The sequence below is a fragment of the Diceros bicornis genome, unplaced genomic scaffold (genome assembly GCF_020826845.1).
Source record: "Diceros bicornis minor isolate mBicDic1 unplaced genomic scaffold, mDicBic1.mat.cur scaffold_96_ctg1, whole genome shotgun sequence".
Taxonomy (NCBI): Eukaryota; Metazoa; Chordata; class Mammalia; order Perissodactyla; family Rhinocerotidae; genus Diceros; species Diceros bicornis.
This window is the reverse complement of record NW_026691855.1, coordinates 1,324,195-1,349,762: the sequence shown is the minus strand read 5'-3', so window position 1 is coordinate 1,349,762 and position 25,568 is coordinate 1,324,195. Positions and strand designations below refer to the sequence as shown.

General features: G+C 47.0%; 2 long non-coding RNA genes across 2 annotated transcripts; both read left to right on the top strand.

Annotated features, from left to right (window-relative positions):
• The first annotated feature begins 359 nt into the window (after positions 1-359).
• Positions 360-5,582, top strand: LOC131403931 (uncharacterized). The gene is made up of 4 exons (XR_009219648.1): positions 360-432; positions 2,376-2,445; positions 5,119-5,150; positions 5,481-5,582. It is a non-coding gene; the product is annotated as an uncharacterized LOC131403931 (long non-coding RNA).
• Positions 5,583-20,907: 15,325 nt separating this feature from the next.
• LOC131403932 (uncharacterized) lies at positions 20,908-24,963 on the top strand. The gene is made up of 3 exons (XR_009219649.1): positions 20,908-20,970; positions 23,342-23,377; positions 24,899-24,963. It is a non-coding gene; the product is annotated as an uncharacterized LOC131403932 (long non-coding RNA).
• Positions 24,964-25,568: the final 605 nt, after the last annotated feature.

The window sequence follows — 25,568 nt, the reverse complement described above, 5'->3', positions numbered from 1 at the left end:
ACAGGCACAGGGGAAGTCAGCTACGTGAGTGACACTGTTTCTTTCTCCTGCTGCAGTACCATCTCAAGAGCTCCCCCCAGCTCCAGAGCCAGAGCAAGGGCCAGCTCCACGGCTAGATCCAGCTCCAGCTCTAGTTCCACCACCTGTGCCAGAGCTGGAGCCAGTGTCACCTCCATCAGTCCCTCCAGGGCCAGAGCCACCACCAACATCAGCTCCAGCCCCAGTGCCAGCTCCTGAGCAGGAGTCAGATGGACCATTGGCTCCAGGGAGAATCCTCCTTCCACCTGGAGAGATAACAGCAGAGCCAGATCCAGCCCCAGAACCCACCTGCCCCTGGGACGTGACCACAAAAACCTTCTGAGGGAGGAGAAGCCTGACTTCTTGGAGTTCCCTCCCTGGCTGGTGGCAGATCAGTTGACACTGATGGATGTGGTGAGCAGTGGGGCTCTCAGGGCAGGTGGGGCCGGCCTTCCCTGTGCCATGAGCTGCCCCACACCTGCCATTTCCTGATCCAGAATCCTGTGATCTCGGTCCAGCTTCCTTGCTTACCCTCATGTAACCTGAGCAGCCTTCTTAACTCCCAAGCCTTTGCTGTCCTCATGTGGACAGTAGAGATGGACACTGAGAGCAGCTGCCATGCAGAGTGGCTGTACAGATGGATGAGGTGGAGCAGAGAGGAAGTTGGGCATAGTCTGTGCTTTGGTGAGGGATGGGAGCACACTGAAGTGCTGTCTGGTCCTTGGGTAGTTCACTCATTTGCCCAGGAGGCCTCAACAGGCTCAGCACCTATTAGGCACCTCAGGTGTACATGACTACATGGCAGACAAACAAAGCCCGTGGTTGTTGCTCCCTTGGGGGAATGTGCATCTGAAAGAGGAGTCAGACCCCAGGATGATCAGAATGGTTAGAAGATGCCCCTAGAGATGGTCAAGCAGGAGCCGAGTTCTGGTACTTGGACGAAGTGAGACTGGACGGTGAGCAAATGTCATTTCCCTGGGTCACAGTATCGGGTCCTGGGTCATCCTGTGCTGGGTACCCTCAGGGGACACAGGCAACACCCAGGGACTCCCACAAGTCTCAGGCCGCATTCTCAGCATCCTGAGCTCCAGCTCTCATCACAGACCCGGCCTGGGACTGGGGGCTGCGGACGCTGAGCTGGGCTGTGGCAGGGCTGGGTGACACTCCCTGTCCTCCCCAAGAGCTCTTCAAGAAAGTGATGCCCCACGACTTCCTGGACTCCATCTGGTCCCAGTGGGAAAATAGGGCCAATGAGCACCTTGCACCCACTATCCATGCCACCGTGACCCACTTTAGCAGAGTGGTCAAATGTGTCATCACCACCTGCCTCGGGGACCCAGCATGACGGCCCAGGACAGGGCCAGGGTGGTGGAGCTCTGGATCCAGGTGGCCAAGGTAAGATTTGGGAGTCCCTGGGAACCCCTCTCTGGAGTCGTGGTAACCGTTCCTTCTCCTTACTCAGTTCTCAGGATTGAAATCTGTGGTCTGAGCCTTCACACAATCCTTAGGCCCCTCCTGCCAGGGCCTCGATGACCTGACTCCTGGTCCCAGTGGTAGGAAGCTCACCCCATCCTGGGCTCTTTCCTTGGCTTGAGCTAAAATCCTCCTCCCTGGGAGTGTTCCTCCTCAGGGTCCAGCTGTGCTCTTCCCGGGTTTCTTGACCCTTGTCTCATCCAGGACAGGAGACGTCCATGAGGGGACAGAAGCCAGAGGAAGCAGGGCTCCAGCTCCCCCTCACAACACATTCTCTTCCCTTCCCCAGAAATGCCAAGGCCTGAGGAACCTGTCTTCACTCCATGCCATCCTCTGGGCAATGCTGAGCCCCTCCATTCAGCGTTTAAAAAAGACATGGAGACGGGTGTCCAGGTGGGTAGACCTCTCTCCATGAGAGCACCACCTGGGTGGACCAGACACCCCCCACAGTGCTGCCATTGCCCTTCAGTAAGCTGGGATCTCCTGGGAGACAATGAACCCTGGGGACAGGGTCTGACCTGGTTGGGAGGCATGGAGTCCTTCTGGAAACTTAGGCCAGTGGTTCTGCTTCAGGAAACAGTTTCCCGAAGTGCCAGACCCTGACTTGAACCAAATTGAAGATTTTCAAGTGTTTGCTTTGCAGCAACAGAACTCTCTGTCCACCTGAAATCAAGACTCTTTAAAACAGGTTTGTTCATTAGATAAGAGAATGAAGGCCCCAGGTGATAACAGGAAAGCCCCCTCCCCAGTCCCAGAGACCTCTGGGCTCAGAGGACACATTGAAAACGCTCATCCAGGCTGTCTGGATAATTCTGCGTTTTCAAACAAAAGGGATTTACCTTTAAACCACCCCACAGTGTTTCATTCCTTTTTTCCCTCCTCAGGAGGAACTGCAAAAAATTTAAAACCTTGTGCAGAATGGACCAGCGGGAGAGGAGGAAACTGCTCACGGAGGTGAGTGGAGGCTTGAGATCTGGAAGGAGGGAAGGTGAGGGGGGAGGAAGGACCAGGCAGTGTGTTCTTTGGTAAGTTTTTCACTTAAGGTTCCCTGAGAAATAACGGTGTGTCTTGTCAAGCTTGACAGGAAGTGGGGGATGTGAGCTGCAGGGGCAGGTGGGGCCTGTTGGGGGTAGGAGACCTTTGTCATGGCGTAGAGTGGTGTTGGTTGGACTGTTCCAGGAGGTGAGGAGCTGGCAGAATGAGCAGGTCTCTGGCTTCCATGCGGGCCCATCAGCTGGCCCTAATCTTCCTCCAGGCTGGCAGGTGGATGGAGTGGGTGGGGTTTCTTTCTTCCTAAAGCAGCCCAGGCTGTCCTCAGGAAGCCAGGTCCCTGCTGCTCTTTCGGTCTTCACTGCACCTCGCAGGGAAGAGCACCCTGCCTGCCCCAGGGACGGGCACTGTGTGGTCACACAGGCCAGGTGGACACACGGGCTGCCCAGCCTTGGAACGTATGGTGGATCTGGGACAGAACTGTGTGCTCTCTGGGACTCTGCACTCTATCCCGATAGTGGTCATTACTGACGACCCAGTGAGAGTCTACTCTGGTGCCTTGTTGACAAGGATACGCCCCAGATGGCAATGAGAATTATCGGGGAACCTACAGATTCTGAATGGACCTTCCTGGCAGGACATTAGAAGTTTCCAAATAAAAAAGGATGCAAACGTCACCATTACACAGCGCCCTGGTCACCCCCTACGCTGTCACTCAGATGTGGCTGAGAGGGGTCCCCTTCCTGAGTGAATGAAGGAGGAGTTCTGTGCAGGGACAATCCTGAGGGCATCCTAGGGAGCTGAGGCATTTGGCATGGCCTCAGGTCCAACCTGGAGTCAGAAAATCCCAGGGGCTGGGACAGGCAGAAGCCACTTGGATATGCCCCCTGAGACACCTTTTGCCTCCCCATCCATGCCTCAGCCTGACTAAGCGCCTAGGCACACCCCGAGAGTCCAGAGGACAGGACCTTGGTCAGAGGTGGGTCTGGAGGAGGAGTGAAGGCCGGGGGACAGGGCCTCTGGCTGGGAGGGGGAGCAGTCTCTCCTCTGTGGGCCCCTGAGCAAGTCACTGCCCCCTGTGGGCCTCGGTCTCCTCATCTGGGAAATGGAGGGGGATGATCTGTGATGCAGGCCTCACAGGGGTGATGAGGTACAAGGGGGAGAGGAATGTGCAGGAGCTTTGTGCTCCTCCTCGAGGGGCGAGGGGAGAGTACTGGTGACAGTCAGATGACACTCAGTCCTCAGGGGACCCTGAGAGGCATGGGGAGTCCTCCTCACACTTTCCTGATGAGGAGAGAGTCTTAGGGGTCTGGGAAAGCCTGAGGGCACAGAAGAGGGAGTGTTGGAGCTGGGATTGACTAGAACCAGAGCACTCTGGAATGGGAGCAGCCATAGACACCAGATGTCCAGGGTCCAAGATCAGAAGCCTGGGAGACACAGGGAAGGGAGCATGGCCTCCAGAGCCTGTCCTTGACCCTGCAGGATGTGACCTCTGTGAGGGCCACCCTGGAGATGGGCCCCCAGGGAGCCCAGGAGAGGTAGCAGCAGGTGAGGGGGCCTGAGGGGGAGGGTCCAGGTGTCAGAGGAGGGGATCTCCTCCCTCACGGCTGGAGGCCTCCCCAAGAGAGGGGTCCCTCCTCCTCCAGCCCAGCTCCTAGAGCCCCAGAGCTTGAAATACCTTCCCTGGAAGTGACCAGGAGGAGGCCTGGAATGGCTGGGCCAAGGATGGATTTGGGGGGGAGTGGCAGGGACCGCACAACCTGGGATTTCCCAAAAGCCGCCCCTGGTAGCTGACGGGGAACGTTGGGTTGTCCTGGAGGGGGCAACTGTGGGGAGGTTGCTGAGGGGCCTAGGCTGCTCTCTGTGGGAGTCTGTGGTGGGCAGGAGGATGGAGTGAAGTGACTTGGGGGAGGGTTCATGGGGGCACCTGAGAGGTGGGACTCATCACCCCTCCCACCCTGATTTCACAGGGTGTCATCCCCTTCCTGGGCATGTACCTCTATCACCTGAAGCTGCTGAACATTGAGATGGAGGATGATCTGGAAGTGAGTGAACCTGGAGTTGGGCCAGGGAGCAGGAACCTGAGGTTTGGGATGAGAAAGCCCTGCACTGGCCCCTGAGCTCTCAGTACCTGGCAAACCTCCTCTCATGAGAGAACCACGGCCACCCCTGGGAGCTGGGGAGTCAGGCTCATCTTAGCGATGCGGGAACGGAGGCTCCACGTAAGCCCCCCATGAGGCTCCCCAGCCTGGGAAAGCTCAGAGCTGCCTGCCTGCAGAGCTGCAGGAGGCTGTGTCTGAGCTCCACTCAGCCTCCCCATCAGGCCCTGCCCCTGGGGGAGTGCCATCAGTCCCTGCAAGTCAGGAAGCACATCTGTGGTCCAGCTGTCCCTTCTTGCCTGAGGCCTCAGTCTTCCCGTCTGTCATCAGAAATGGGTGGGCTACAAGGTCTCTGGCTTCAGCTCCCCTGTCCCTCCTGTTCTGGAGCCCAGAGCCTGGCCCAGTGTCAAGTTCTGTTTGTGGAAGTTCTGCCCTCTGCTGGGCACTGACAGTCCTGCAGCCTGAGAAGGGGTGGGATAGGGGCTGGTTATGGGCTTGGGGGGCTGTTTCTGATGGACATTCGCTGTCTCCTTTCCAGGGAAATCTGGTGAACCCCAGAAATGGCGTGAGGTGAGCATCTGTGGGGAGGGTGGGGAAGTGGAAATCACAGACCTCGCGTGGCAAGATGTTTCGTGTCCTCATCCCTCGGGTCTTACATTTATTGGATGAGTTAGATCCACAAAGTTGGGAATCCCATCACGTTGGCGGGTGCGGGAGGGGCTGGCATCAAGGACACCTTCCTGGATGAGGAACTAATTCAAGGCAACTGTGAGGACAGGCAAGTCCTGAATTCAGTGAGAAAGCAGGAGGGTTCCCGAGTGAGGAGTGATCCTCACTCCCCACAAGTTCCTGGCAGGTTTCCCCACCCAAGCCCTGTCTGCACCCTTTCCTTCCTCCCAGAAATGCAAAGTCATCAGGAGGATCCAGCTGCTCCAGCAGGCTGCAAATAAGTATGACCTGGAGCCCGAAGAGTGATTTGGGGCCTGGTTCCAGGCCATGGAGCCCCTCAGTGTCGATGAGAGGTGAAGGTACAGGAGTTGGGTGAGGGCAGGCCAGACTCTCTCTGATGGCCGGCTTCAGAGCGTGTGGCCTGGCTCCCTGATCAGCCCCAGACCTCAATGCATGGTGACCCATGGAGCACCGGGACTCAGCTGCTGTCAGGGTCTGGGAGGGACACCTGGGGTGTGGCTCCTGGTAGCTCACAGGCCGCTCTGTCCTGTAGATACTGCCTCTCCTGCCGGCTGGAGCACATACACCAGAAGGCAAGCAAATTGCGGCTCTTCAAGAGAAAGAACTGGCCATCCTCCAGTTCAGGGCCTAGTGAGTGTTGGGACCAGCAGCGACTGAATCCAGGGGCTCAGTATATCTTCGGGCTAAGCATGGACCTGGATCCCAGCTCCACTGCTGACCAGGCCTGTAAAGGCTGCTCCCCTCTCCTCTCTGGGACTCGGTTGTCTCCTCTGAAATGGGTGATGCTAAATGATGCCTGCCGCATCAGGGACAAACGGGGTGCTGTTGATGGACTGAGCACTCGGCAGAGGGTTTGGATGAGAGTGAAGGGGGGCAGGGAGGTGTGCCGTGAATCTCAGGGAGGCACCCCAAAATAGTCTGTTTGTTCTCTTCAGCCACCGTGCCCTTGGCAAGGAGCCATAACACTCCGGAGACCACAAGTTCAGCTCCTCCTGAGCAGCGGGGACACTGGTGCCCTCGGGGTGCACTGGGCCAGCTCTTCCCACCTGAGTGAAGGAGGACATCCTAAGACTTTCCCTGGTTTCCCCTAAAGCCCCAGAGGGAGGGCCCCACCCCTACCAACTCCCTGACATCTGCACCCCAGCGACTGTTAACCCATTGGTGAGGAGCGATATTATTTCTTTAATAGTAAATGGTAGATTTGACTCTTACATTATATCCTGCTTCTGTCACAGCCTGGGTGTTGTGGTGTGGTTCTTTCACTGCTTATGCTCATGTAAACAAGACACAGAATCTCACTTTCGTCCTTGAATTAAGAACTTGTGTATGGTTACATCTTATTGTATGTGGCAGAAAGGAGGGGGGAGGACCAGTCTCCTCCCTGGCTACTGAATGACACCCTGAAGTCCCCTTCCTCAGAAGACAGGTGTATTTCAGTGTTGTTCACCTGGGACAGGAGCAGAGACAGCCCCTCAGATCTCCCTGGAGGTAGAGGTTGGAGGGACTTTCCCAGGCAGAGCAACAACCACTGAAATGTGGGTGTTTTTCAAATAGCACTTACCAGGACCATGTCCTTCCCTAGGATAGTGGCTGTCTTTCTACAGCTTTCAAGGAAGAAGGAATGTCTTTTGCTTCTCTTGTTGAGGTTTCTTCTGATCAGATATTGGAACTTGCCATTTTCTAATCAGTCTCTCGATTTGCATCTACACTAAATGAGGAAAAAAGTAGAAAGAGAAAAGTTTGCCTGTGGAAGGGACAAGGCCAGAGGAAGACCATGTGCAGATAGACTAAGGGCCGACAGGACATCCACCTCAGGCCACCTCTAGGGCTCCCTGTTCACCCTTCGCCTCGATTGGAATCACCCTAGGATCCTGCCCCATGCACTTGGAAGTCTTTTTCCTGCTTTTTTCATATCCAGAGGGAAAGATTCAAGATGCAGCTTTTAAAGGTACAATCAGACTTTGTTCCATAAACCTCACTGCTCTCTGTGAACTAGGATTTATAGCATCCCCACACATCCTTTTATGATTCCTTTTACGCAGAAATTCGCTAGAAGGCCCCCAGCCTCCCTGTCAGGTACATCGTGGCCATTCCTCCCCGACTGTGCCTGATAGATCAGGGGTGAGCTCTGGTTTGCCAGGACAATAGACCTTAATCCTCTCCACTGAATGACCCACACTGTCCCTTGCTGCCCAGGGTGACATCTGGGACCGTGTGCTTCTGAGGTCCATGGTCTCAGACAATCACTAGGTTACACACTAAGTCGTGTTGTTGCTGACTTGTCCCAAAGGGACAGTTGGGCCTGAGCGCATAGAGCACATAGCCCCTGGGACATCTGTGTTCTTTTCTCCAGTCTGTGCTGTGGTTATGTGGATTTGTGTTACAGGGATGTGAAACTGTCCAGTTGGGAGTTTTGAAAGATGAGGCAGGAGAGGGGCAGGTATAGAAGTGGGTCCAGCAGGGGACTATCACCAATCTTAAACATCACAGACACAACAGACACAACCTTACCAATTAAAATACTGAAATGCTCCCCACGTGGGTGGTGAACAGACACTGCTCAGAGCTCACCCCAAGAACCCACCCCACGACCAGGAGCTAAAGTCTTACCACCCAGCATTTTGTACATCATGCCCTGGAAACACCCTGTAAGACAAGGGCCATTGTATTGACTTCCTTGATACTTCTTCCCCCTCCTTTCTGAAGGCTGCAAGTGTCACCCAGGGAGGCCTTTTCAGTTCAGCCAGAAGCAGAGTAGAAATCCTGGTTCCCAGAGAGCAGGCTCTTCTTTCCAGGGCCCTGTCATCCGGGAAAGAAAGAATTCACACATCGGTGTAGACACACAAAGACACACACTCATATCCCACCCAAATCCCAAGATGCATGAACTACTAAGAGATTAAAAGTGACTTCAGAAACAGATCAACCAATTGCAAAAGAAGGTTTTCATTAAGATCCTGACTCAAATAAAATGTAAAACCAAGAAATAACCTTGACAAATCTGGGAGACTTTGGATACTGACTAGATAGTTGATCATCTGAATGACATTTTTATTTTTGTATGTGATAAAGTTATTGTGTTTGTGTTCAAAAAATCCCTCAGCTGTAAGAGAAACTGAAATATTTACAGCTGAAATGATGTGCTCTCAGCCATCTCAGCTGGTTAATTCTTAGGGTCTTGGTGTGAGGATAAACAAAGTCAGATGGTATACGAGTTGACAATCTTTGAAGCAAGTAACAGGTTCACAGAGATTGATTTATCTCTACTCTGAGATTTTGAGATTTTTGAAAACCTTCAGAACACACTTTTGATAAAAGTAGTATACTTGGTGTTCACATTGCAATGTTAGAAACTAAACATCACAAATATAAAGGAATACTTCTCCATGCTGACCTAAGGAAGTTCTCTCTCAGTCTGGCTTCTGTGAATGACCTGATGATGCCACCAATTTTTCACTTATCCCATGTTTGTTGAGTAATTCATATGTATTCTGTGCTGTGTGCAAGGCAAACTCATTTCCAGGACTCTGGATCTAATGTGGGAAGGAAGGCAATGAGCCTGCTGCAAGGTTCTCTGAGTGGAACATAATGTCCCCAGGGGGTATGCTCATTCTTTAGATTCCAAAATCAAAGCTACACAAATTTGCCAGGGAACAGAGAAGAGATACTTAATTCATGATATAGAAATCACCTATGTCTGAATTACCAGGTGACAATGAAGAAAAAGATTGACCGATTTTATGTTATAATTAGATGCAAAATCATAGTGCTGGCCCCTGGCCGAGGGGTTAAGTTTGGCATGTTGTGCTTTGGTGACCCAGGTCCAGTTACCAGGCACGGACATACAATACTCATTAGCAGCCACGCCGTGACGGTGACCTGTATAGAAATTAGAGGAAGACTGACAACAAATGTTATCTCGGTGAATCTTTCTCAGCAAAAAAAACAAAAAACAAAAAAAACAAAATCACAATAAAAATGTATGGAATCGGATTTAATATACATTAAAAGACAAATCTCATTCAAGTAGGTATCATCTCTTCATTGAGTGTAAGTTCTAGAAAAAAACAAATGTAAGTTCAAAACACTAATTCCTCAGCTTCAATTATCCTATAAATTTTAATATAAAAAGGAGAAAACTCAGCAAGTATACTCAAATAAATAAATATTGAGGTTTACCATGAAAGGTCAAAATCATGATGGACGTTACAAAGAGATGCTGTGAGAGTCAAGCCTGTCTCATGCGGAATTTCTCAACGGCACCACTCACCTTTTCTTCAGCACTGAAGCTGCTCTCCTTACTGTGTTTTCAGGATGCCTTTCTTGGCTCCTTGCTCTGTCTTCCTACCCGGCAGTCTCGTCTGTCCTCGAGACCACAGTCTCTCGCATGCTTTTCTTCACTTTCTGTGTCTGTCTCCTGATATCTCTAGAAGATGCCTGTTGCCTGCAGAGTGTCTGTGAGCGATCCAGACCCATTCTTGGACTTACCTCTGCCCAATATGGACAGTGGGCTGGGGTGGGATCAGGGCTGGTGTGCAGATCCCTTGGCCCCTACATGGTCCAAGGATTCACATGGACCAGCCTGTGTGACTGTTTCGAAGGTATTTGCGACTCCAAAGATCTTAAGAGTTCTCCTTCACTGCTGCAGGCCTGGAGTACCTTCAGTCTCCTGTATCCACAGACTTGCTGCGGCTTCTCCAAGGTCTCATCCCACTGACTCCCTCTGACCTCACCGCCAGGTTGGGAAGTTATTCCAGTAACTGGCCTCTGGAATATGCAGCTCCTTAGGCTTCAGGGTGCATAGAACTTCAGTTTTCTGATTGTGCTTAGTTTCATGGTCTTACCGTTTCCACTACGAAGTCGGGGCATATCTTTTGATCTTTCATTTTCAAAACAAAATAAAATGTGAAATTTGAACAAAATGGAGGATGAAGATTACCATCCACGGAGAATGTTCTCAGCTCAAGTGGATATTCCACTTTCTTTCTATCCCTGGAGACGTGTCTCAAATCACACTGTGCATCACAATCATTGGAGGGTTTTTAAAACTCAGATTGCTGGACATCAACCCTAGTAGGTCTGGGGAAGGAATGGAGAATTTTCATTTCTAAGAGGTGATGTTGATGCTGCTGGTACAGGGACCACACGTGGAGAACAGGATTCAGTGACACCATCAAGCTGATGTGAGACAAGGTCAGAAAGCTCAAGGTCATTATCCAGTGTCAAATCCAGACCAGCTGCCGTCCGCCATCTTGCTTCAGTTCGTTCCTCTCCTCCTCTCTCTGTCATGGACAAATACACACATGCTGATGCCCCACAGCCCACTGTTATTGGGACACACGAGTTCCAAGGTCTCCATAGCTCCTTTTAGTGCCTCATCTCTAATGACATTATTCACTATTCCATCCCTAGTCATTCACTTCCACACCTCGAGCCTATCTTCACCCAAAATTCTCCTGCTTGCAAATCAGTAATTCTGAAACACCATATTCCCAACACAAATTTCCACATTTCCAGTTTTTACACAAAGAAATCCACTCTAAATAATCATTCTTTAATAAACTAGATTACTCCAACAGGAATATCTTCACAAGCCTCTCTTTCTTTTTTTCTCATACTCTTGTCTATTAAGCTCAGTTTCCACAGTCCATCATTTCAATCATCCACTGACCATACTCCCAGATTCTTTATTGCCATCATATCCACCCTGCACACTTTAGATGATTTCAAATACCTGCCATGCCATGTTGACACTTGCACTGAACAGAGAATGCACCAGAAGTCTGTGTATCCCAACAAAGAATAAACAGAAACCAATAGACCTGTATGCATTATTCTAATGCTTCCTGAATGCTCTACTCAATTCTTTCCATTGCTTGAGTTCCATAAATCTCTATATTCCGACCTCCTCCATATTTCACAGATAGATTGTTAACCCCCAGACAAGAACTATTTCACTCTCTAGTCATCAGATCTACAAATATTCCTCATGAGAAATTCATTTCTCACACCTTTTCTGTTGTTATATGCAAAGAAATTGATTTCTTGGCTGAAACCACTCTGATTTTTATCTTTTCCTTCCATTTCAATGACATTATGCCCTCAATATTTGTTGTGCTTTCCATAACTTCCCTACTGGAATCATCCCTTAAGTTTCAAATATGCACAAATCTCTACCATCTACAAACCAGTCTTTCATCCAGCATTCTTAATAGTCCTCAACCTCCACACCCCTCCTCTCCTCCTCCTGCCAGGGATCCATTGTGAAAAGTTCACATATATCCCAATGCCTCTGTTTCCACAGTGCCCACCCAATTCCACTCAGATTCTGCAGATGCTTCTCTTGTTAACTTCACAAGCCATGTCTCTTACTAATCCACTAGGGACTTTTCATGATTGATCTGAAACGCTCTGCAGTAGCACGTGACATTGCGGACTCCAATGTCCTTTTCAAAGACCATTTGTCCTTGGGATTCACCACCCTACACTATACTGTTCTTGCCTGTCTCAACTTCCTGAGCAACTTCCTGGCTTCTCTTTATGACCACCCCACAACGACTGATGCTTCCCAGAAGTCAGCACTGCCTTGACAACTGTTCCCCATCTGCACCCTCCTTCTGGGGCAACCCCATCCATTTCCCTGGTTTCAAATACCACTAATGAGCCAAACATATCCAAAGAATCAACAGAGACCTAACTCTGATCCCCAGACCCATTTATCTACCTGCCCACTCACCACATTAGTGATGACTCAACTCACAATGACCAGGTCCCAAGTTGAACAAATCGCTTCCCCAAATAATTTGCTTCTCTCTCAGTGTCCCCAAACTCACTTATTTGTGGTAATAACCTGTCTACCCCTGGGTGTCACTCTGGACACCCTGCCACCCCACACTCACATATCAATGAACCATCCATCCACCCTTCTGAATCTACCTACAGGTTATCCACTTCTGATTTATTTCCAATCAACTTTCAGGTCTCCTACAAATTAGCATTTCCACACAGTGAACTCTCTTGCTCTAGTAACCTAAATTACAAAACCCCATTTTTCCTCTTTGTTGATTTTTTTTCTATTTTAGTTATATGTGCATTTTTATCTATTTCTTTCAAGATTTGGTTATTTCTCACTAAATTAGATATTCCATGAAGACAAGACTAATATGGATTTTCCAAATTTTCCCACAATAGTGTTCACATATGGCTTTGCACACAAAAAGGGCTCACATATATTATGTGCACAATATATATTTTATATTTCTATAAATATAAAATTCAAGCACTAAAACTTTGCTGCATGAAATATTTTAAATCCATCCACTTAACTAATCTTCTTTTTTTTTCCAAGGTAGATCAGCCTTGAGCTAACATCAATGCTAATCCTCCTCTTTTTGCTGAGGAAGACTGGCTCTGAGCTGACATCTATTGCCAGTCCTCCTCCTTTTTTCCCCCAAAGCCCCAGCAGAGAGTTGTATGTCATAGTTGCACATCCTTCTAGTTTCTGTATGTGGGACACGGCCTCAGCATGGCCAGAGAAGCAGTGCATTGGTGTGCACCCAGGATCCGAACCCCAGCCACCAGCAGCAGAGCATGCACTTAACTGCTAAGCCACGGGGCCGGCCCCTCCACTTAACTACTCTTGTGCAAATATACCACCTTTATAGTGGTACACTGCAATAAATTAGCAAGAGTAGCTTAAGATTCCAAATCCTTTCCCCTGGTAATCCAATCACGAGACTCTAGTTTCAATGATCTGTTTAAAATGCAAAAGTGATCGGTTCATCTTAAATTTTAAATCCTCCATTTCTATTTTCAGCACATATTTCTCCTGGTGTCTTATCATAAATATTAATACTACCCTTTTCATTACCTGATATGTTCCAATTTGGAGGGAAAACTATTTGGTCATTCTATTTGTAAAGCACTTACTACATGCAAAGCTCTGGTATAAAACCCGTGATCTACAAAATAACTAAACAGACTGACTGCCCCTGTTTGATTTAGTCTTAGTGAGAGGAAAGAGATCATAAATGGCAAAGGATGTATAACATGCCATGTAGAAATCACTGCTGTGATGAACAATAAGGCAGAGACTGAGAGTTTAAGCTTGAGCGCATTTTCAAATTACTTGTCTTTGTGTGTGTGTGTGTGTGTGTGTGTGCACGTGCTCATGCCTGTTGCCTAGATGGGATGAATTGCTTCCTCCTGGGGGTTGGGGGAGCCACCTATGCCTTGGGAAATTTCCTCCAGGTGCACTTAATATGCACTTTGTTATCCATGTGTGTTAGTCAGTATTCTCTAGAGAAATAGAATCACCAAGACACTCCCATAATCAAGGCCAATAATCGGACTCTCAGCTACATCCTGCTCATCTCCCTCACCCTCTGTTTCCTCTGCTCCTTACTCTTCATTTGTCGTCCCAAGACAGCCACCTGCAGTCTTCATCAAATCACATTTGGAGTTGTATTTACTGTGGCTGTTTCCACTGTCTTGGCCAAAACTATGAATGTGGCTGTGGCCTTCAAGGTCATTGCACCAGGGAGAAGGATGAGGCAGTGGTTGGTGGCAGAGGAACCTAACTTCATCATTCCCAGCTGCTCCTTTATCCAGCTGAGTCTCTGTGGAATCTGGCTGGGAACCTCTCCTCCCTTCATTGACACAGATGCACACACTGAACACCGCCACATCTTCATCGTGTGCAACAAGGGCTCGGTCACGGCTTTCTACTGTGTTCTGGGACACCTGGGCTCTTTGGCCCTGGGCAGCTTCACTGTGGCTTTCATGGCCCGGAACCTGCCTGACACCTTTAATGAAGCCAAGATCCTGACGTTCAGCATGCCGGTGTTCTGCAGTGTCTGGGTCACCTTCCTCCCCTTCTACCACAGCACCAAGGGCAAAGTCATGGTGGCCGTGAATGTCTGCTCCATCTTGGCCTCCAGTGTGGGGCTATTAGGCTGCATCTTTGGTCTCAAGTGCTACGTTATTTTCCTAAGGCCAGAGAGAAACACATCAAATATGTTAACGAATAAAATACATTCAGCGAGAAAATAATCGAAATGTAAGTTATTTTCATAGGTTACAAGAACTTGCCTACACTTGAAAAATAAACTATCACATTTTTGCAGATCCACTTTAAGTACCAACTAAACTTACCTTACATCTCCACTTAATTTTTTGCTTTACGTTTGTTTTGGCTTTGTACAATTTTCCTCGGGCATTCAAATGAACAAATACAAAAACATTCATACTAATTCTCCTCTAAAATTATGTGTGAAAGATTGCGAAAATGGCCACACATTAGTCTTCTCCCACTGTCTGTTTTGTCGTAGCATCCCACGTTGACTCTGGGTAGACTTGGCCTTGTAACTTGCTTTGGCCAATGGGACATTAACAAATGACATGAGCAAAGGCATGAAAAACACTTGCTCATTGTTGGTACTTGTCCTTCTCTGGCTGCCCTTGGGAAGCCTGAGGCCCTCAATATGTGAATGAGTCTAGATAGACTGCACATCTCCATTACTCCAGGTGACTTCAAGTCAACAATCAGATATGCGAGTAAGGCCGTCCTAGACCAGCCAATCCCAGCTGAGCCACCAATATGTCCAGATCAAAATAACTGCCCTGTTAGCCCACAGAATCTTGAGAAAAAATAAACTATTCTTATTTGTAGCCACCAAATTTTAGGTTGATTTTTTATACAGCAGAAGCTAACTGATACAGTATGCTACCATTTATATATGTCCACTCATTATTTGTGTAATTATCACAGATCTATTTCTTTATCCAATATCGTAGACTGGAATATTTTTCTCTAGATTAAGTCTCTGAAAGAAAATCAGAGACCATATCACTTTCCATTTTACTTTTTCTCCTTCCTCTTTTCAACCAGACATCTTTAAGCATATATATTAAGAATATCTTCACTAATTTTAAGATTATGGATAGTCTTCTATATTGTCATCCACCACTGTTATACGTGGGGGATTTTTACTTTTAATTTTAGCTCTTATAATCCATTTAGAATGATTTACTTGTGAATAATGTTAGTTGATGGTCCAGTGTTTTATTTTACAAATGGATATCTTTTAGTCTATAAAACAAACACTACATCATTTTAAAAGAAGATTTGAAGCACATGGAATCTGAATAATGTTTGGAAAATTGATATCTTTGAAACACTGTTTTCAATCACAAGTATAGTATATCTCTCCATTTAATCAGAGCTTTCACACGCTTTGTATCTCTCTATAATCTTCTTCATATAACTAATGTGTAGTTCCAATTATTTGAACTACTCATCTTAAATAATTCATTGCTCTTAGGAATGGAATAATTGTTTACATGTTTAAACTAATTCTTGCTCATGTAACAGTATTTTCGATGTTTCATATAGGAATCTAGCTTCCTTATACATTACTGCACTTATTTACCAGTTCTAAATTTTATAAGTTATGTCCCACTAAATAATAGATTTTCTCTTCTTCTCTAATATTATTTACCTCTTATTCATTTGATTCTCATTTTTTCGTGACTGTGCTCTCCATTGCCACACTGAATCACAAGTGTTTTCCAGGAGCATTTTCCTCTTCTTAAGTTTAGCGTAAACATCAGATAAATGCCTTGTCAGGGCAGAGCAGGCATCTAAGCGAGAAAAAGTAAAAACGTGAAGGGGAATCATTTCTGCCTGGAAATCAACAGACTTGCTTCTCTTGTCTGTTTGTAGCTGGAGATCTTATGACAATGTGGCCAGCTGAGAATCAGAGGATCTTTCTCTAGTCTCAGGAATTAGTCTTGGTCAAATCTCTCAACCTCTTTAGACCTCAGTTTCTTCACCTGTAACATGAAGAGTTGGACGAGTCTTTTTGAGTTCTGAAATCCAGTGACAACAAGATACCCTTCACCCAGATACACTTGACAAAGACCAGAGAGAATTTTTAGTTGTCTTCTTCTGCATCAACCTTATTATCCATATCACCTCTTAAAGATATATCAAATGTCTACTTTCGCATGACACTGATAAAACAGGTTCCATACCAAATCGCTGTTCATTGGGATAACAAATCTATAGTTAATTGTTTAGAGGTAAGTATAGAGATGGGCCCTGCTGGAAACAGCAATCAATGGGCCAAAAAATCTTGCTTTATGTTACAGCAAGGCTGTGGAAACACTCCCTAATACACCAGAATGCTTAAATACTTAGAAAGTATGAAATAAATGGGAGCCTTGTATCCATGGTTACTAGCTAATAAGGATATGATTTTTAAAATTTTGTTAATGATGCCATTTGCCTGCTATGGGGCTGTTCTCTGGTGAGTAAAGAGCAGATGTATTCAAGGCCACTTTCATTCCTTTAATAAATATTTACTCAGTGCCTACCACTTGCTGCACGATAGCAGTGATCTACCCTAAGAGCATTTATATTCTAGTAGGGTGACACAGACCATAAACAAAAAGAGAATCTTGAGGTGATCAATAAAGTTACATATACGTCAAACTTTTTTCATTCTGGACTATTATTCACCCTTTCCCTTCTTTGACTGTTTACCAGAAGTCTAATCATGGACTTGAAAACCCAGAAAACATGGGTCCCAAGTTTCTTCTCATAACACCCCTGTTTCAAAGACATAGTGTTTATCATCTGAGAGTATGTCTCTTTAAGACTAAGTTCATATGAATCAGCATTATTTCATCACTTTCTTGAGAGGACCAATGATATTATGAAGGGGAAAAAATATCATATGGGATTTATACTTGAAATGATGTTTCCCCTCTAATTGTGTTATTTAATGTGGTGTGATTTGGGGAAAGTCAGTTACTCCTTCAGAGACACTGGTAATAATACCCTGAAAAGCATTCTATAGAGATTAAATGAAACAAAGTATGAGAAACTGCTTTGTAATTTGCAAAGCAATCCATTTCAGCTCATTTTTTCTAATAATATTTTCATTTATCCAATCCTTTTTGACTCTAACAAACCTGCCTAGACTTTTATCATTTATTCAACAATAATAATGGGTCAAAATGGTTGAATATTAGAAATTTCATATGGTTCAACTTAATTAATAGGCCATCACAATATTTAATTTGGTTATAATTACAGTTAAATTTTTCATGATGCCTTATCATGTGCCAGGCACTTTCTAGGCATCTGACATGTATTCACTCATTTAATCCTCACAACAATGCCATGGAGACAATACTATTAACCTCTATTGTATGGATGAGGAACATTAGAGGTTATATAAATGACCAAGGTCACACAGCTGGTACCCAGGCATTCCACCTCCAAAATCTCTTTTAGGGATCCATTAGAGGTTGTGGCACTTACATTGTAAAAGGATCACCCTGGTTCCTGGTTGACGAATGGATCAGAGGGGACTAAGGATGAAACCACATGGCTACTGAAATGATCCAGGCAAGCAATTCTGAATACAGGATTTCCTTTCTTTTTAAGGCTGAATAATATTTCATTGTATAGATGCCTCAGATTTTCTTCATCCTTTCACCCACGGGTGCACAATTAGGTAGTTTCCATCTCTTGATTATTGTGAATAATATTGCAGTGAATTTTGTCAAAGGATTTCCTGGAACTAAGTGAGTTTGAAAAAATTCTTATACACATTAGTTACTGTAATGAAATACCTTTCTAAATGTCTAAATTTTAAATATTTGTCATTCTACAGAAATAACTTGCCTAATCATGATTTGTGTCGCTATCAGTTCATGAATGATCTAAGATTTTTGTACAAAAAATTGTTATAATGGCTTTTTTTGCATGTATTCAGGAAGCTTGCATAATGTGGGTATTCCCTGATCCTTGATTTTTAGTCGAGTTTTCTAGTAAGTCTTTGGGATAGGAAGCATCTTCGTAGATGTGAGGCAGACAGCAGAAAAACAATAAAGTGACTGTTATATTTAATTATATCAAAAGAAAACTAGTTTTGGTAAATTGTTTTTACACAGTCTTTGCTTATTTGTAAGAGTGACACATATCATTTTATTAATGAAAAGAAAATTCAATAAACAATTTTAACATAAAACAAGATCTATTGAGAACTTATATGAAAATTTTAGCAATATGCTGTCATCAATTTCCTCATCTGCAAAATGGAGATAGATAATACCATCTTCCTTATGGGTTGCTGTGAGAATACTCAAGAGTAATGTATGTAAAAGGCTTATCAACATGTGAGTTGGAAAGTGATGCCCCATTCATTTTTCCACCGGGATGATGACAGCTTTTTTAATGCTTGAAGTCTGTAGTTTTCAAAATATGTTCTACTCTTGTAAAGTGAATCCTTTTTACAAATATTTGTAGAGTTAGATGATCCCTTTGGAATACAAATTCAGGCTTCTGTGTGTGTGCGTGTGTGTGTATGCATACGCACATCTCTCAAATAATACTCCAAGGCTTATAATGAAAAGCTACCTTCCCCACTCTTGACTCTGGTTCCAAAAACAACTTAATTTTCTGATTTAAAATCTATATTTCTAAATTAGCTACTCATACAGCTTTTTCATTTTTCAGCTTTTGACTATTTATATTTTATTTCTTCTCTGAAAAAATCAGCACGAAGAGTTCTTACATATGTTAAAAACATAATTCCCCTTGCCCAATATAACTATTTAATGAATTAGAATAAATCAAAATTCAATGTCTACTGTTTTATGACATCAGTGTTTACCATTTTATAGCATACGAATCTTATCCAGAGATGTGCTACGTCAGATAGTATGAATACATTTTCTTTCTCACTTTTTCCTTTGACGTTTTTAACGGTAAAATTCTCTTGTTTCTTTGTTGTCTTCCTATGGATTCATCACTGGTTCATCTCCTTCCACCAGAAAATTAAATCTCTTCTCATTAACTTCTGATGCATGAGACAATTCATGGGTTTCAGGTTTTGCTTGGGGACACCCCTCTTGGTCTTGAACATATACACAGTCCCACATATACACAGTATGTCTGGAAGGATAGAGGAGGAAAGAATGTTTATCTCTGTGCAAAAGTACCGGGAGACAGTGGTAGAGTGAGAATATTTGAAGTTTTCCTATACGTGCACCTACGACGTAGGCCTGCCTCCCCCCAGATTTTTAAAATTAAAATAGCGTTATATCCTTATCTACTGGTTTGGAACAGCAAGTTGTAGAGAAATGTGAATATATGATCCAATTTTTTAACGAAATTAAGAACAGCAAACGCACAAAAAATTTAGAATTCTAAATATGGGAACATCATTCTATGAGGCTGTGTAAAGGTGGGGAAAGGAATGAAGAACAGCTGTTCAACATCCAGCTACCTGTACAATGTAGGGGTCCACGGAAAGCCTCGCCTCCAGCCACGCCCCTGGAGCTGATTTCCTCCCCCTGTGAAGTCTGCCTGAATTATTCCAGCCACACCCCACCTCTTCCCGCCCCTGGAACTGGTCTCCGCCCACAACATTCGGGCCTGTCTCCGCCCACAGCCTGGTCCCGGCTCATTGCCCTGCCTGCACCCTTGTTCCCGCCCATAGAACTGCCTTCCCGGCCTGCTGTCACTCACAGAATTGTCCCCGCCCACAGCAACGCCCCTAGATTTTGTCCCTGTCCCTGATGCAGCCCCCAAACGTTCGTCCTCCCCGAACGCCCGCCCAAGACCGGAACCGGAAGCGCAGGCGGCGCCGTGGATGGAGCGGGCGTTCTGCGCAGTGTGTTCCATCTTCTCGGTGCGGATCGCATTCCTGTGGATGTTCACCCTCAGAGGCGGGGCTCGGTGAGCGGCGGGCTGTCCGGGCTCCAGTCGCGGTCCAGGGAGTGGGCTTGGCCGTGGGCAGCCCCGTCAGGGCTCCGCGTCTCTCCATCCCCCTGCAGCCCCGTTTCCCCCGGGCTGTTCGCTCAGGGCCCCAGAGGCTGCTGTTCCTCCTGGATCTGGGCGCCGCCGTCCCCTCCTCAGAGTCCCCGTCAACGTCCTCCGTGTGATTTTGTCCCCAGGGGGCTTTAGCCGCTTCTGGAGGCGATGTTTGGGTCGTTACAAGTGGGGCGCTCCTGGCATCTAGGGGGGAGGCAGGGATGCTGCTCAGCATCCTCCAGGGCCCAGCACAGCCCCACAGAGAATTATCCGGCCCCAAATGTCAGTTGTGCCAAGGTTGGGAAACCTGCTCCAGGGCCTGAAAATCTCCCGAGCCCTGAATGAAGTGTGGAAATTGTTGAGAAGTCAGCGAGTCACTTACAGGGTCCCTAAATGACAAGCTTGTTTAAAGTGTCCAGAGTCACGAAAAAGTCTCTGTCCAGCCAAGTGAGTTGAGCGACTCAAGTGCACACAGCACAAAGCTGCTTTCTCCCATCTCGGGGAGCAGCAGGTGGCTGGATAGGAATCTGGAAAATCCAGCCACAGCCAACAGTTACAGTTAAATCAGTAAGTAAAAATAAAGAAAAGTGAATGGGGTTGGCCTTTCCATCCAACAACCTATAAAAGGCCTCAAAAGCTTGTTTGCACTTTTTTCCCCCCTCAGACACGAAAAGCATCCGTGGAGCTCAAGTTTCAGGTGAAACCAGGCTCAGGGTCCACCTGTTCTTGCTGATCCATGGATTTCGTTGTGACCAGATGAGTACCCTGTGGACCTGGTACCAACAGGTTCCAGCAGCCTTTGCTGTGCAGAAGACCTGCTAGTGAGCTTTCCTGGGCTCAGGTTGTCACCACCTGGAGTCACTGAGAGTGAAGGTATCTTGAGGAAAATTATTGATGTTTGATGGATGGAAAGATGGTAAGCTGTGTGTGGTTCTGTGTGGTAAATATTTCAGTAAGTACAGTTATATGCAAATAAGAACATATGAAAGAAACGTAAATAACTGCAAATGTGGATTATAGTAGAAAATATAGATTTACTTGCATTGCATTATAGTCAAAAGTCAGGATTTATATATAATATGAATACAGAAATGTTTTGCGTGTGTATGTAGTATTAGAAGACATCCCATGAAATATTAGCAGGGATACTCAGCAACATTCCTTAGACCCATTCAATTTGACTTCTAAAGTCCTATAAATCCTCCACAAAAATTTGAAATAAAGGAACATTCAAGGAAAAAGATGATTGGAACTTCTTTGTATTAATAACAAATTTAAAAATTAATTTGCCAGTAGCCAGATTTATTTTGAGCATTTTTTTCTTTATGACATTTCAAATCATTTGAAGGAGTACTAAGCAACACTGTAGATTGAAGGGAAGGGCGCTAGTCTCCAAAAAGACTGTCCTCTCCACCTTGCCTTCTAAAGGGAATTAACTTTGTTTCTTGAAATTTTTCTGAAATAATGGTCTGGTGATTCACGTTGCAGAGAATCTTGTTAAGTAATTTTGTATTTAGTTGTTGGCCTCTACTAATTGTGTGTGTACGTGTGTCTGTGCCTTTTTCATTTTAGATTTCCTGTGATGTTCTTGAGGGGAATTTGTGCTTGTCATACAATAGACAGACTCTGAGTGTATAATTAATGGTGACCAACCATCCTCGTTTATTCAGGACAGTGGGGTTTTCCAGGACACAGGACATTTAGTGTTCAAACCAGGGCAGTCCTAGACAAACCGGGATGGTTCCTGATCTCATAAGCCAGGCCCTGGGACACATGCATGGGGACCTGGAGAACCAGAGAGACCTTGTTCCACCTCCATGGAATTTACATTGTATTTGGGAATTTGGATTTTGAAAAGTTAATGATGAGAGTGATGTGGGAGTTTGGCACAAGGGGAATCAACATGAGGAGGCAGAGAAGCCCTCTTGAGAAGGACTGATATTTATCTTGAGAGCTGGAGTTGGGACTGGATTTAGCTGGTAGGAGTGTTAGACTGGAGTGAGGGTGTGGGATTGTGTTCAAGAGAGTTTTTCAGGCAGAGGGACCGCATGAGGACACCCCTGAACCAGAGAGCCTGGTGTGTCCATGAACTGAGAAGAAGGATGGCTGAGCCGAGTCAACAGAGGGGGAGGAGTGTGAGCCACACCGACGAGGGGAGACAGGCAGGACCAGATGAGGGGTGATTGGGACTCTGTTCTAAGACCAGTGGGAACACTCTGGAGAGATGCGAGTAGAAGGATGATGTGATTAGCGTTTGGTCTAAGCATGTGGGTTAAAATGGACTTCATGGTTAAGAATGAAGACTTAATATGCAAGATGGGAGGTGCTGGGAATAAGATTAGGAATAAGATGATTGTTCCCTATGCCTGAGTGATGGCTGTGGAGTAGGAAAGAAGTAGAAAGAAAAGACCATGGAGTGTAGAACCGAGAGAACATAACGGTACTTTCTTGCCTGCATGTGTCAGATGGCACAGGGCACTGACTGTTCTCGCTGCTGTCTGTGCAGACCTGCAGGTGCCCCCTCACCCAGGTGTGTGTGTTCACCCCTCTTTTCCACTCACAGGCCCCCCCTTCCACATCCTAAAAGAAGTCAGGCCTTACTTGTGAGGGTGTTGTCTCACACGGGAGACACGTAGGAGAGCCCCTGCAGGCTTCAGAGCAGCCCCTTCAGCATCTCCATCACCTTCCTTCCTTCCCCTCTCTCGCTTTCCACACCCAGAATGACCCCTGCTCAGTATTCCACAGCTCCATGATCTTCCTCCCCCAGGCTTGAGAAGGGTGGGGTAGCCACTGGGGTGGACATCATCTGCACCTTCCACTCTGACCCCCGCAGGTCCCGGGCTGGACAGAGAGTGACTCTACTGGGAGCTGAGCCATGAGACTCAGTGCATCACCCACCTGGGCTCCTTCACCCTGGACTGAGAGAACTTCTACGTCAGTGGTGAGGGGCTGTGCTACAGCCATGCTGTCTCTCCCAGTCAGAGTTCTGTGTTCCCTCCGTTGCTCTAAAGTGAGCTATGATCCATCTCTCTATCCTCCTGGTCTGGGTTCAGTCTTCTCATCACTGTGTGATCACTGGGTCCAGCCACCTTCCATCTCAATTCCTTCCCCCTGAACACCCCTCCACTCGTCCCCTCTGCTTTCCCCTCTGTTTTTCCCACAAAGGTCCCTACATCCTTCCTCTCCCTTAATGTTTTATGTTCACCCCAACTCTTGCTGAGCTCCTCTCGCCTTCTCTCCACAGGTTACACCTATGGAGCCGTGGCCCCGACTACCAACAGTGAGTATTCCTGGCTCTGATCTCCTGTGTCCCATCTGCATTTGGGGTTTGGGAGCACTTGTTCTCCTTCACCTGCTGTCCTTGGTGAGGGAAGGACCTGGAAGGGCCCTAATTCATCCCTTCTCTCCCTCCCGGGTTCTGGTGGAGAGTCCCAGCCCAGTGTGAGAAAGCCTAAGACACAGACATGTTCTCCACCACATTCTGACCCCATGTGGTTTTCACTTTAATTCTCCTAAAGCCCTGCCCTTGGTCCTCCTTTTCCAGGTATCCCATCCATCTGCCCATTTTTCTGCCTATCTGCCTCTCCTCCGAGTTCAGTCACTCTTGTTCACCTCTCTCTCTCTCTTGGGCTCCTCTCATCCACAGGCTTACTCATCCCGCTACTCACACAATCATTCATCCCATCACTCTCATTTATGCTTCACCTGTGAATGGTGGTCCTGAGACAGCCTGTGCTTTAGCCCGTGTGAGCCTGGGGGCTACTCCCACTCTGTCCCTCCTTGATGACAGACTTATCCACAGCTCCCGAGCCGGCCAACACGTCCCTGCCTACTTGATCATCACCTGTGCCACCAGAAGCCACCACAGGTATCTGGGGGTCCCTTTTCCTTCCCAAGAGAAGCACTCTGGCCCCACTCCCCATGAGCCAGGTGTGATCCAGGAGCTGGGAAGCCAGGGTGTGAAATTCTGGTTTTAGGGCAATCATGCTGATCACAAAGATTATACCAAACATTCAGTCTAAGGTCAGCCATCAGAGAGTCCCTAGTCTTGTGAAATTAACACAACATTACAATACAATGTGGGATATTTCGGGGAGAGGCACCTGGCATAATTTGGAGGGGAGGAGCTTGCTAGAGAAAGTTTCACCAGAATGAAGTCTTTAAGAATGAGTAGGAGGGACCCTGGCAAATAGAGGATGAAGGGTTTTCCTGGCAGAGAGGATTCCATGAGCAAAGGCTCCGGCCAGAAACAACATGCCGTATGGGGAGAATTGAAACGAATTTGGGTTGCATGCAGCATAATGTTTAACCCGCAGTAGATGGATAAAATGAGACTGAAAGGTCAGCAGGAGCCAGATTGAGTAGAGCCTTGAGTGCCAGGTCACGAAGGTTGAACTAAACACTGAAGGCCAAAGGGAGCCATGGGTTGTACTAGAGAAGTGGTGGCCCTAGTGAGGTATTCATTTCAGAAAGATTCTTCTAGTAGTCCATGTAGAACATCCTTTAGACACAGCATCCAGTGAGCCTGCTGGGGTGTTGGTCCGGGTGAAGGAAGTTAAGACCTGAGCTAGGACAGGGAGGGAGAGAGGGAGTGTATGTGAGGACCAGTGTGCAAGGTGAATGGGTGTTACTGGGAGGGAGGAGGAGCTGAGCTGATATGCTGGTTCTGACTTGGGTGACTCCACGGTTGGGTGGTGGTGCCACTGGGACAGAAGACGACAGATTATAATGAGTGCAGGACTCTGGTCTGGTCTCAGACCAGCTTTCAGAGATGGCCATCGCTCTCCCTCTCGTCTTGCAGCTTTGGGGCACAACCTGAAGACCCTCACAGTCAACGTCACCATCTCTACCCTCCGGTATTTATCAGACATGAGCAACGGCTAGACCACGTTCAACTTCACTGAGAGGGTCTTGCAGAGCCTGGTGAGACCCTGGTCCCAGCAGCTCCTGGTAGTTAAATCCCATCCAGCCCCTCCCCCAACCCCTGTCCCTCCTGCTCCTCCTCCTCCTCCTTCCTCCCCAGCTGTATCCTTGTTCAAGAAGAGCAGCCTGCGCCCCTTCTACTCAAGTTGCAGACTGGTCTCCCTCAGGTGAGACCCTCCCCTCAGCATTTGCCCCTAATGACCTCTTTTGTGACCACCCCTATCTGTCTCCCCAGTGTCCTCCCATTTCCTCCTTCCTTTTCTGTCCCCCACCCCCAGAGGTTTCAGGAACTCTCTCTAGAGTCCCCACATCCCTCTCTCCCCAGGCCTGAGAAGGATGGGCCAGCCACCTGTGTGGACGCTGTCTGCACCCACCACCTTGACCCCGTGGGCCACCATGCCTTTGTGCTGGGAGCTGAGTGTCTCCACCTGTCTGCTCTTCCTCTCGGTGGCTCCAGGCTCTGCAGCCCAGAGTTTATCCATCCAGAGAGAGTATCAGCTACATTTCCGCATCATCAGCTGGAACCTCAGCAACTCGGAGCCCACATC